At 43.7% G+C, this 12653-nt stretch overlaps 1 protein-coding gene across 1 annotated transcript in view; it reads left to right on the forward strand.

The window, feature by feature from the left end:
- Window positions 1-669: 669 nt before the first annotated feature.
- Window positions 670-12653, forward strand: part of trmt9b (tRNA methyltransferase 9B) — a 29512-nt gene continuing 17528 nt past the window's right edge. The window contains exon 1 of the mRNA XM_078403036.1: window positions 670-765. The gene's annotated coding sequence lies outside the window, so the exon portion shown is untranslated. The remainder of the gene's footprint in view (window positions 766-12653) is intronic.

Consider the following 12653-nt stretch of genomic DNA (forward strand, 5'->3'; position numbering starts at 1 on the left):
CCGATGGGCCGAAGGGCGTGTTTCCGCGCTGTATCTCTGAACTAAACCGATGGTCTGCCACTCATTTAATGGGTAAGATGTTATTTTCTCTTTGTAAATAAACTAAACCTAATAGGGGTTATTCTGAGTGAGTGCTATGATGACCCAGCGTTGCCAGCTGGGGCCAGGCTGGTTGCTAAGGGCGATTCAATCAGCGACCGGCTGCCGAGTCAGGTGATCTGCCGCAGGATCGGACGCAGACGAGGGCGGGGCCTTGGCTCCACTGGAGGCTGATTAAGGTGGGAGGCGGGGGTTCCTTTTGATTGACGGGTCCCACGCGCTGCTGAGGCGGGAGGATGGGTTTTGCTGGCGGCTGATTGACACGTCGCGGTCTGACAGTTTGGAGGTCACGCGCGGGGTCGCGCAAGCTGCTGCTCAGCCAGCTGATCAGGCGGCGGTTGGCTGAGCAAAGTTGGAGCGCGCGCTCGCGCGGGGCAGGCGCGGGGTCCAGGTTAAACTGGCTGCTGATTGGTCCGCTGCCGAGGAGGGCGGGTGTGTTGAGCCGGCTGCTGATTGGCAGGAGCCAGCTCGTCGCTGAGGTGGGGGCTGCACTGGCCGCTGATTGACGGGTCCCAGCGGAGCGGGGCGGGGCTTCGCTGGTCGCTGATTGATGGGTCCCAGCCGGCGCGGCGCGGGGCGGGGCTTCGCTGGCCGCTGATTGACAAGTCGCAGGTCGCCAGGTGCGGCGCAGGACGCCTCGGAGTTCAGTTGTCTATCTCAAAAAAGGTAAGTTTACGTTTGAGCTCTCTGCTCAAGTCCTCCACCCGATGGGGCGGGGGAAACAAGGCGACGGCATTTAAACTGGTCTCCGTTGAAATTTGAGGAGTGAAAGCAAACTGGTGACGCTCGGAAGAGCTTCTGGAATCTGTGTTGGAGGAACAGCGGGTCAGGCAGCATCTGTGGAGGGAATGGACGTGACGTTTCGGGTCGATCCCTCTTCAGGCCGGGGAAAAGCTGGGAAAGAGAGGAGAAGGAGGGGGCGGTCACGGTGGTGCAGCGGTAGAGTTACTGCCTTACAGCGCTGGAGACCTACCCGGGTTTGATCCCGACTCCGGTGCTGTCTGTACAGAGTTTGTACCCGTGATCTGCGTGGGTTTTCTCCGAGGTTTGGTAATTGTAAAAATTGTTCCCAGTGGATGTGGGATAGTGTTAATTTTTTTTGTCCCTAATGGGTATAGATACTTCCAGTATAGTCCCTGGTGGACTCTTCGGAAGTCATGACAACAAGATTCAAGATACATGAAAGCCTGCCAAATGATAGGTGGATACAGTTGAGAAGCGATTGACAAATGGATGGAATTACTCAGTCATGCAGCACAGAAACAGGCCCTTCAGCCCAACTTCATGGCAACCAAGATGCCCCATCAACATTAGTCCCACCTGCCTGTGTTTGGTCCATTTCCCTCTCAACTTTTCGTATATCCAAATGTCTTTTAAATATTGTTATGGTACCTGCCTCAACTACCTCCTCTGGCAACTCATTCCATAAACCCTGAACCCACGGAGGGAAAAAGTTGCCTTCCTGTTACTGTTCCTGTTACATCTTTCCCTTTTTAGTTTCATTTATTGTCACGTTTACCGAGGTACAGTGAAAACCTGTTTTATTGCATGTGCTCCAGTCAGCTGAAAGACTACACATGATTACAATCAAGCCATCCACAATGTACATATACTGGATAAAGGGAATAATATTAGTGAAAGATAAAGTCTGATTAAAGATAGTCAGAGGGTCTTGATTCCCCTACTCTGGGCAAAAGACTGTGGATTCACCATATTCCCCTCATGACAAACGCTAGAAGTGAAAAGGAGACAAAGGGGTGTCAGATAAGGAGAGTAGAGGAGGCATGATATGTAAAGCTGGAGAGAGGGATATAGGTGGAAGGGGACAGGATGGCAATAAGTGCACGAATGAGGGAAATGAAGAGGGTAACAGGGGAGTGGGGGTTGTTGATGGGAAATAATGGAGGAAATGGGAGCACACTGGCATGGGTGCATGGGCAAGGAGGAAGGACGGATGTGTGGGGAGGTAGAATATTCCATGAGATTGGAGAAGCCAATGTTCATAACCAAAGCACAAAGTGTTGGAATAACACAGTGAGTCAGCAGCATCTGTGGAGAGAATGGATAGGCAACATTTCATTCCATGACCCTTCTCCAGTTTGAAGAAGGGTCGACCTGAAATGTCATAAAAACTTAGAAAATAGGTGCAGGAGTAGGCCATTCAGCCCTTTGAGCCAGCACCACCACCATTCAATTTGATCATGGCTGATCATCCAGAATCAGTACCCTGTTCCTGCTTTCTCTCCATGTCCCTTGATTCTGTTGGCCCAAAGAGCTATATCTAACTTGCTCTTGAATACGTCCGGTGAATTGGCCTCCACTGCCTTCTGTGGCAGAGAATTCCACAGATTCACAACTCTCTGGCTGAAAATGTTTTTCCTCATCTCAGTCCTAAATGGCCTACCCCTTATTCTTAAACTGTAACCCTTGGTTCTGGACTCCCCGAACATGGGGACCATTTTTTCTGCATCTTGCCTGTCCAATCCCTTAAGAATTTTATATGTTTCTATAATGTCCCTTCTCATGCTTCTAAATTCCAGTGAATATAAGCCCAGTCAATCCATTATTTCATCATATATCAGTCCCGCCATCCCGGGAATTAACCTGGTGAATCTACGCTGCACTCCCTCAATAGCAAAAATGTCCACCTTCAAACCTGCACACAATACTCCAGGTGCAGTCTCACTAGGGCCCTATATAACTGCAGTAGGACCTCCTTGGTCCTATACTCAAATCCTCTCGCAATGAAGGCCAACATGCCATTGGCTTTCTTCACTGCCTGCTGTACCTGTATGCTTACTTTCAGTGACTGATGTAAGGACACCTAGGGCATCTTTTCCTGATCTGACACCATTCAGATAATAATCTGCTGCCTTGTTCATGCCACCAAAGTGGATAACCTCACATTTATCCATATTATACTGCATCTGCCATACATGTGCTTACTCGCTCAACCTATCCAAGTCATCTTGCAGGCTCATAGCATTCTCCTCGCAGCTCATACTGCCGCCCATCTTGTGTCATCTGCAAACCTGGAGATGTTGCATTTAATTCCTTCGTCCAAATCATTAATATATATTGTAAATAACTGGGGTCCCAGCACTGAGTCTTGCGGCACCCCACTAGTCACTGCCTGCCATTCTGAAAAGGACCCGTTAATTCCTACTCCTTGCTTCCTGTCTGCCAACCAGTTCTCTATCCATCAATACCCTACCCTCAATACCATGTGCTCTAATCTCTTGTGTGGGACCTTGTCAAAGGCTTTTGAAAGTCCAGATACACCACATCCACTGGCTCTAGCTTATCCATTCTACTTGTTACATCCTCAAAAAATTCCAGAAGAATAGTCCAGCATGATTTCCCCATCATAAATCCATGCTGACTGACCGATACTGTCACTGCTTTCGAGAAGGGGGAAGTCTTTTAGGACCGAGAGTGGTGAATCTGTGGAATTCTCTGCCACAGAAGGTAGTTGAGGCCAGTTCATTGGCTATATTTTAGAGGGAGTTAGATGTGGCCCTTGTGGCTAAAGGGATCAGGGGGTATGGAGAGAAGGCAGGTACAGGATACTGAGTTGGATGATCAGCCATGATCATATTGAATGGCGGTGCAGGCTCGAAGGGCCAAATGGCCTACTCCTGCACCTATTTTCTATGTTTCCAAATGCGCTGCTATTAGATCTTTAATAATTGACTCAAGCATCTTCCCCACTACCGATGTCAGGCTAACTGGTCTATAATTCACTGTTTTCTTTCTCCCTCCTTTTTAAAAAGTGGGTTTACATTAGCTACTCTCCAGTCCATAGGAACTGATCCAGAGTCTATAGAACATGAAAAATGATCACCAATGCATTCACGATTTTAGGGCCACTTTCTTGAGTACTCTGGGATGTAGACCATCAGGCCCTGGGGATTTATCTGCCTTCAGTCCCAACAGTTTACCCAACACCATTTAATGACTAATGTGAATTTCCTTCAGTTCCTCCATCACGCTTGATTCCTCGGTTCCCTAGTATTTCTGGGAGATTGTGTCTTCCTTTGTGAAGACAGGACCAAAGTACTTATTTAACTGGTCTGCCATTTCATTGTTTCCCATTATAGATTCACCAGTTTCTGACTGGAAGGGACCTACATTTGTCTTCACTAATCTTTTCCTCTTCACATATCAAAAGAAGCTTTTACAGTTAGTTTTTATATTCCCCGCAAGCTTTCTTTATTGCTCTACTTTCCCCCACTTAACCCCTTTGTCCTCCTTTGTTGAATTCTAAATTTCTCCCAGTCCTCCGGTTTGCTGCTTCCTCTGGCCAATTTATATGTTTCTTCTTTGGGTTTAACACTTTCCCTAATTTCCCTCGTTAGCCAAAGTTGAGCTGCCTTCCCTGTTTTATTTTTACGCCAGACAGGGATAAACAATTATTGTAATTCATCCATGCGATCTTAAAATCTTTGCTATTGCATATCCACCATTGACTCTCTAAGTATCATTTGCCAGTATATCCTAGCCAATTCCCATTTCATCCAATCAGTTACTTTTCTTTAAGTTCAGGACCCTCGTCTCTCGTTGTCACTCTACCTTAATGCAGAATTCCACCGTATTATGGTCACTGTTGCCCAAGGGGCTTTGCACAACAAGATTGCTAACTAATCCTTCCTCATTACATGATACCTAGTCTAGGATGGTCTGCCCTCTAGTTGGTTCCTCTACATATTGGCTTAGAAAACCATCCTGTATACACTCCATTAAATCCTCGTTATCAATTTGGTTAGCCCAATCTATATGTAGATTAAAGTCACCCCAGATAACTGCTGTACTTTTGCCACGCGCATCTCTAATTTCTTGTTTAATGTTATTCCCAACCTCTCTACTGCTGTTTGGTGGTCTGTACATGACTCCAACAAGCCTTTTCTGCCCTTGGCTATTTCGAAGTTCTACCCATACAGATTCTACAGCATCCAAGCTTATGTTTCTCTGTACTGTTACATTAATCTCCGCTTTAACCAGCAATGCCACCCCACCTCCTCTTCCTTTCTGTCTATCCTTCCTGAATATTGAATACCGCTGCATATTAAGCGCCCAGCCCTGGTCACCCTGGAGCCATTCTCCGTAATCCCAACTATATCATATCCGTTAACAACTAACTGCGCATTGAATTCATCCACCTTATTATGAATGCTCCTCGCATTAAAGCACCAAGCTTTCAGGTTTATTTTTCTTTTCACCCTTCTACCTTTTGCTTCTGCCCCCATTTCACAGCCATCTGTCTCCCTGCATTGGTTCCCCCTCCCCTTGCCATATTAGTTTAAACGTGACCTTTCCTGCACTCTCTTTCCCGTTAACTGCAGGCATACACTTCCACGTTGTTGACCCCACCTCCCCACTATTTAGTCGTCAGTCTGATCCTTCAACAGATGCTGACTGACCTGCTGAGTTCCTCAAGCACTTTGTTTTTTATTCAGGATTCCAGCAGCTGCAGTTGGTTGCGTCTCAATGTTCATACAGTAGGATTGTAAACTACATGAGCAGAATATGAGGTGCTGTGTGTAGGAAGGAACTGCAGATGCTGGTTTAAACTGAAGATCAGGCTTATGAAGGGTCTCTACCCGAAACATCACCCATTCCTTCTCTCCAGAGATGCTGCCTGGCCCGCTGTCACTCCAGCTTTTTGTGTCTATCTTCGATTTGTAGTAAATGCCAGTGGATATTTTGTCTCCTGATTGCAGACAGAGCGTGGAGAGATGAATAAGAAATTGTTCAAGTGAGATTTGTTCGAGGACCATTTCCTTGGGGATTTTGCAGATGTATCTCACCTCCTAACTCACACCTCAAAATTGTGCTGAAGGACATCCAGTGGTCAAAGAAAAATGTTTGCACAAATGCCATTCTTAAGGCAAAAATTTTGTTCCCTCCTATGTGTGCAGGAAAACTCAGGTCAGCAGAAGGTAAACGAAGCGAGATAAAAGCACATGACCAATGCCAGTCTGAAAAAGGGTCTTGACCCGAAACGTCACCCATTGCATCTCTCCAGAGATGCTGCCTGTCCTGCTGAGTTACTCCAGTTTTTGTGTCTATCTTAGGTTTAAACCAGCATCTGCAGTTCCTTCCTACACATTTACTACAAATCCACTGACCCCCACAACTACCTAGACTACACCTCTTCCCACCCTGTGTCTTGTAAAGACGTTACACTTTTCTCCTAGTTTTTCTATTTCTGTTTGTTTCTCTTCACAATCCTGGCAATTTCTATGATTGACTCCATTGGTAAGGCAACTGTTCTGCTCAAGACTGTAAAAAACTGCAGAGAGTAGTGGATGCTGTTCATCATGCAAACCAGCCTCCTTCTACCTCTTCCCATCACTCCATTGATACTTCAAGGTGCCTTGGGAAAGTAGCGAACATATGAAGGACTGCTCACATCCCAATCATTCTTGAAAGCATGAGTTACCAGATTCAAGAACAGATGCCTCCCTGTTATTATCAAACTCTTGAACAGACCTCTCATATGTCATGGATGTATTCTTGATCTTCCAATTTACCTCATTGCGGCCCTTGCACTTTCAATAGACAATAGACAATAGGTGCAGGAGTAGGCCATTCAGCCCTTCGAGCCAGCATCGCCATTCAATACGATCACTCTCAATCAGTACCCCGTTCCTGCCTTCTCCCCATACCCCCTCACTCCGCTATCCTTAAGAGCTCTATCCAGCTCTCTCTTGAAAGCATCCAACGAACTGGCCTCCACTGCCTTCTGAGGCAGAGAATTCCACACCTTCACCACTCTCTGACTGAAAAAGTTCTTCCTCATCTCCGTTCTAAATGGCCTACCCCTTATTCTTAAACTGTGGCCCCTTGTTCTGGACTCCCCCAACATTGGGAACATGTTTCCTGCCTCTAATGTGTCCAATCCCCTAATTATCTTATATGTTTCAATAAGATCCCCCCTCATCCTTCTAAATTCCAGTGTATACAAGCCTAATTGCTCCAGCCTTTCAACATACGACAGTCCCGCCATTCCGGGAATTAACCTAGTGAACCTACGCTGCACGCCCTCAATAGCAAGAATATCCTTCCTCAAATGTGGAGACCAAAACTGCACACAGTACTCCAGGTGCGGTCTCACCAGGGCCCGGTACAACTGTAGAAGGACCTCTTTGCTCCTATACTCAACTCCTCTTGTTATGAAGGCCAACATTCCATTGGCTTTCTTCACTGCCTGCTGTACCTGCATGCTTCCTTTCAGTGACTGATGCACTAGGACACCCAGATCTCGTTGAACATCCCCTCCTCCTAACTTGACACCATTCAGATAATAATCTGCCTTTCTATCCTTACTTCCAAAGTGAATAACCACACACTTATCTACATTAAACTGCATCTGCCATGTATCCGCCCACTCACACAACCTGTCCAAGTCACCCTGCAGCCTTATTGCATCTTCCTCACAATTCACACTACCCCCCAGCTTAGTATCATCTGCAAATTTGCTAATGGTACTTTTAATCCCTTCATCTAAGTCATTAATGTATATCGTAAATAGCTGGGGTCCCAGCACCGAACCTTGCGGTACCCCACTGGTCACTGACTGCCATTCCGAAAGGGACCCATTTATCCCCACTCTTTGCTTTCTGTCTGTCAACCAATTTTCTATCCATGTCAGTACCCTACCCCCAATACTATGTGCTCTAATTTTGCCCACTAATCTCCTATGTGGGACCTTGTCGAAGGCTTTCTGAAAGTCGAGGTACACCACATCCACCGACTCTCCCCTGTCAATTTTCCTAGTTACATCCTCAAAAAATTCCAGTAGATTTGTCAAGCATGATTTCCCCTTCGTAAATCCTTTCCTATTTTGATTGGCACTTTCTCCTGTTGTACTTGTGTATGCCATGATTCGTATGGGTAGTACGCAATACAAAATGTTGCACTATATTTTGGTATGCATGGCATTAATAAACCAATACATTACCACTATCAATGCTAGATATGAATGCTCTACCTTTTCATATCATATATATATATATATACAGCCGGAAACAGGCCTTTTCGGCCCACCAAGTCCGTGCCGCCCAGCGATCCCCGTACATTAACACTATCCTACACCCACTAGGGACAATTTTTAACATTTACCCAGCCAATTAACCTACATACCTGTACGTCTTTGGAGTGTGGGAGGAAACCGAAGATCTCGGAGAAAACCCACGCAGGTCACGGGGAGAACGTACAAACTCCTTACAGTGCAGCACCCGTAGTCAGGATCGAACATGAGTCTCCGGCGCTGCATTCGCTGTAAAGCAGCAACTCTACCGCTGTGCTACCGTGCCGCCCTTTTCTGTCAAAAAAAAAACAGAGTCTGAACCAGAAATCTCGACGGATCGGGCAAATAAACCAGCATCTCCAGTTCCTTGCAGTCCCTTTCTGTCGTTAAAAAAAAAAGTAATCCTTCCTGATCTGGACATCCAGTGCATCCTGCAAAATGGCGCAGCCCATTTGCCATTTCAATTCATAACATGAACTCAAATCTGAACACAGAGTACTGGAGTAACAGCGGATCAGGCATTATCCCTGGAACTACTTGGCATCCAGGAATAAACTTCCTTCAATAATTGTTTTTTAAACCTACCCTACCCAAATCCCATTGAAACTTTGACTCAAGTTCCTGCTTTAAGTTTTGACTTCTCCTGTTTAGCTAAATGATACTTTATCCTGAGTAAAACAAAGCGAGTCAAGGAGATTGCAAAGTCAGATGGGAATAGCTACAGGAGAATTTAAATATGTTTGAGAAACGAGCAGATAGTTGGCAGATAAATTTAAATGTGGACAAAGTCCTTCATAAAGTTTCCGACAAAGCCAGTTACTTAAATGGAGAGATAATCCTGTGCGTAATATTGAATTTATTCTGGGGGCAATGTTGCTATCCTGACGGAAATTAAACCAATGATATGGCAACAACACTGGCTGGCACACACAACGTTTGGATGCATTTCAAGGTTGCTATGAAGTAATCCTGTCATTTTATAAATCACACTTAAAATACTGTGTACCATTAATCCAAAGACTTTATTGCACCAATTGAACAAATACAGTGGGAGGCATTCAGAATAATTGAGGCGATTAAGGGATTGAATTATGAAAGACAAATATGTGAATTGAGATGTTCTCATTAGAAGAGTGATGGATGAGAGGTGATTTGATTGTTATTAAGATTCTAACGGGACTACATAATGAAGACAGTGCTAAGTTGTTTCACCTCGTCAGTTATAGATGGATTGATGGAGATTAATTTCACCATTATTGTTGTATCTTTTGTCTAGCAGATTAATGGAAGATAATGGCTTTATCATTATCCATTGTCTTCCATGGCACAGCTGGTAGAGCTGTTCCTCTTAGCATCAGAGACTCGGGTTCAATCCTGACTCGGGTGCTGTTTGTGTGGAGTTTGCACGTTCTTCCTGTGGCCACGTGGGTTTCCTCCAGGTGTTCTGGTTTACTCCCACATCCCAAAAATGTGCGAGTTCATAAGTTAATTGGTCTCTAAATTGCCCCTAATGTGAAGGGATTTGGTGGTCTGAAAAGTCTGTTTCCATGCTCCTATCTTTCAATCATTCATCTAGCTGGGCTATATTTTCATCTGTATTCCTCTGAGAGAGCCTGAATTTTTCAGAAAAATACACTTTATCCTGTCTATTCCCCTCGTGATCTTATGCACAGCTGTAAGATTACGTCTCATCCTCCTGCGCTCCAAGAAATTAAGTCCCAGCCTGCACAATTGTTTATTAATGCAACAATTTTCATAATAAATTTAAAGAAACACTTTGGCCATTAAGCAAAAGTGTCCTTTGAAGGTAGTGCAGTCCCAAAGATATTTATGGTATCTGCTACCTGATTTATGCAGGTGGCCCAAGTTAAAACTTTTCCTATGATGACTTGTGATCACTATTATGCTCAAGTGAAACAATGTTTTCTCACTGATGCTTAATTAATTGCTTGGACCTATTTTGAAATGGGAAATGTTGATGTGCTTTATTTCTGTGCTTCACTCTATTGCTTCCCACCAAAATTCTTATGCAGTCACTCAACTATATTAGAGTTCTATGCCTAGAATTTAGATTATTTGAAAAATTGTCATCATAGCACGGCAGTAAGAATTGAACCTGCAAGGGGTGTACACAGCGCATATTACGGAACCTCTTCAGATTACAAGGAGGAGGATGAAGGGTTGCAGGGGAGCATGCCAGGAACAGTCCCAGGTATGGTACAAGATTACATATTTTATTAGCAGTCACAGAGCATGAAAACAGGCCCTTCGGCCCAACTCTTCTCTGCCAACCAAGGTCCAACCCCAGACTGAGTGACCTTACCTGACCATGAGTCTTGGGCCTCTTCCCACTGCACTTTGGGTGACAGAAAACATCCTGTGAAAGAAATTATCCAAGAAACACTGTTGAAAGTCTATTTAATATACATATTTCGCACAATAAAGGCTTCAATATTCCTACAGGGTATCCCAAAGATAACAAGGATGGCTTGGCACTATTCAATTCACCCCCTTTGAGGATATTGGACTTTGTCTAGGGAACTGATGCGTTACAATGCTGAGAACTTTATTCTGAACTCTGTATCTTTGCCCTATCATACTTGAATATGAACTGATTGTATCAATGATTGGTATGTCAGAACTGTTTGGATAGCATATAAAATAAAGATTTTCACTGTACTTTTGAACACATGACAACAATAAACCTAAAATTATCAGATATGGGCTTACAGCTATCAGGAGTGATTTTTGTCTTGTGTACGATGTGGCTGTTAAAATCTGTAACCCGATAGCTACGAGAAGCCCATTTCTGATAACTTGTGCCATGTTATCTCTGGGATACCCTCTAGTAACGTTATTAATGAAGTGGTAACGAAAAAACAAACCTTGATTAGGCACTGTCAACTTCATTTTAATGAAATGGAAACTGTGTTTAACATATTTATCGGTTTATTGAATACATATTTATCAAGACAGATAAGGAAAGCTGCTATTTTAATTTCCAAAAGGCATATTGATAACAAATTGAAAGCCACAGCATAAGAGAAACACTCATGGTGTTCAGAGCAAAGCATTAGCATGGATAGAGATTTGGTTGTTGGGATGAGCGAAGATTACTACAAATTGTAATTAATGGGGTGCCAAAGTAATCAAAGTTTATATTAATGATTTGCAAAAAGGAACTAAATGTTGTATTGGTTTAGAAAGTGATCACGGAATCTATGCTCGCTCCCAGGAAAGAATTGTGTCAATTCTACTCCCTTGATCCCACTTCATAGCCTTGCAAATGATTCCTTCTCAGCAATCCATCCAAAGTCCTTTTGAAGGTTCCACCACTTCCATGGTTATGAGTTCAATAAGAAATAATTATTCCTCACATCCCAACTAGATTTTACTCAAATAAAATTGAATCTATGACTTCCCCAGTATTTGAATCACCTGCTATTGGGCAGAGATACCCTCTTGCTTAGCCCCTCTTCTACAGAAGAGTCTCAAGGAATGAGATTGGCCTCCAAGGAGAAGAAGGAATTTGTTCTCTCGGCAGGTTGTGCATATGTTCTCTCCTGAGACTATAGTGTCCTTAAATATTTTGGTGTTGAATCCAAAACTGTAGCTCATTCCTTTTATGGGAAGGGAGGTTTATCCAAGAAAATGCTCTTACAATCCTCAGCTTGAGATACAAGGACAAGTCACTAATTCAAGAGGCAGTTTATGTTCATCGGTATTCCATATTCTCTATTTCTTGTGAATCCATCAAATTCCAAATTTCCATTGTCCCTTTAAACAGGAAAGTTGAAATTAATTTGTGTGGTGTTTCTAAGTAGAATCACAATTTAAGAAAAGCAGTGTACTGTACACATTTATGGATTCCTTGTTCTTTATTGGCTTTCCATGGTCCCAGTAGAAACGTAAGTTAAGACTTCAATATTGAATGAACAGTCCAACATATTAATTTACAATACCAAATATTGGTATTGTTCATTCGATCCGATGCAAAATTAGCACCTAGTGATCCATTTCTTTCAACTGTATGCATCATCAGTGTTGTGGAGATCCATTTTAACGTGGTCTTGTCTAGAACAATGCCTGTTGACTGTTCTTGATCGTTAAACTATTATGAAAGTTTACGGCAATAGACGCCAGGAAGGAAAAAGACGAATAATTTTCTGTTGTTAGATTGTTAGACACAAAATGCTGGAGTAACTCAGCAGGACAAGCAGCATCTCTGGAGAGAAGGAATTGGTGACATTTCAAGTCTAGACCCTTCAGACTGAGAGTTAGGGGAGAGAGAGTAGAGATATGGAAGGGTAAGGTATGAAAATGCCAGATCAAAGCAAATAATAAGGAAATGTAGAATCGTTCATTGTTAGCTGAGGGGAAGGTGACATCGCAGCATACAATCAATAATATTTAATCTGGATGACAGTAGAACTAGTCAGAGAACTAGGATGGGGAGGGATGGAGGGAGAGGGAAAGCAAGAGTTACTTGAAGTTGGCTAAATCAATATTGGGCAGCTGGGTT

This window comes from Rhinoraja longicauda, chromosome 7, assembly GCF_053455715.1.
Source record: "Rhinoraja longicauda isolate Sanriku21f chromosome 7, sRhiLon1.1, whole genome shotgun sequence".
NCBI lineage: Eukaryota > Metazoa > Chordata > Chondrichthyes > Rajiformes > Arhynchobatidae > Rhinoraja > Rhinoraja longicauda.